General features: G+C 59.8%; 1 non-coding gene across 1 annotated transcript; it reads right to left on the minus strand.

Moving 5' to 3' along the window:
* Nucleotides 1-618: 618 nt before the first annotated feature.
* Nucleotides 619-691, minus strand: TRNAF-GAA. The gene has a single exon. It is a non-coding gene; the product is annotated as a tRNA-Phe (tRNA).
* Between the last annotated feature and the right edge of the window lie 234 nt (nucleotides 692-925).

The raw sequence follows: 925 nt of genomic DNA on the forward strand, positions 1-925 counted from the left end.
GACCGCACTTTGAGAACCCCCGGTCGACCCTCCCAATAATGTTGTTTAGGTGCAAAAGACTAATTTAACAGAGCTGTGAGGCCGCCACACCTTTACTCCTTCGGCAAGTGACCCTGGTTATGCCCCCCGGAGCGGCCCAACGGGCGTCTCTAACCGGAAACACGGAGCCGCCAGGTTCCTTTAGGAGCGAGGCCCGCTGGGGGCCGCTCGATTCAACAGCAGGGCCTTGCTTTTCAAGCCTGGCTGCTCCCGGGAGTGAAATTTGGGGTGAAATTGTCTTTCTCTCTCCGCGAGACACTAGGAGCCCTTCCCCACACCACACACAGGCGCGCGGGAGGGCCCAGAGCCGAGAGCCTCCGCCCGGAGCTGCGGGACTCCGCCGGGAGCTGCCCCCTCACCACCTTCGCACCGCGCACGCGCAGTAGCGCCTCCGACGCCAGCCAGGACAGCGCCCCGGAAGTGGGAGTGCGGGGCGGCCGCTGTCCCGGGGGCGCCCCTTCCACTCCTCGCTCGATCCTTCACGTCGTTGGTTTCGAGTGGGCTGGCACTCGTGAGCCGGGCGACCGGAGACAAGGTATTCACCCGAAATTTGACTCCATTCGGACTAAAAAGGAGTTCTGCCGAAACCCGGGATCGAACCAGGGACCTTTAGATCTTCAGTCTAACGCTCTCCCAACTGAGCTATTTCGGCGCCTTTTTCAAGTGCCTTCGAGTAGACTATTACTGAACTAAGTGCGTCCGCCCCTTGCGTCTCTCCTCGGTCACCGCTTGGAGCGTTCCTTCCTGGTCCTGTTAAACGGTTACCTCAGAGCTCCGCCTTGCTCTTCACCAGCCGCGAGTACATGCGACCTATACGTTACTTACTTTCTGCAACATAATCCGAATTTCTGACTTAATTACCAGCAGGGATCCCAGGCGCCCGCTG

The sequence above is a fragment of the Meles meles genome, chromosome 14, assembly GCF_922984935.1.
Source record: "Meles meles chromosome 14, mMelMel3.1 paternal haplotype, whole genome shotgun sequence".
NCBI classification, from domain to species: Eukaryota; Metazoa; Chordata; class Mammalia; order Carnivora; family Mustelidae; genus Meles; species Meles meles.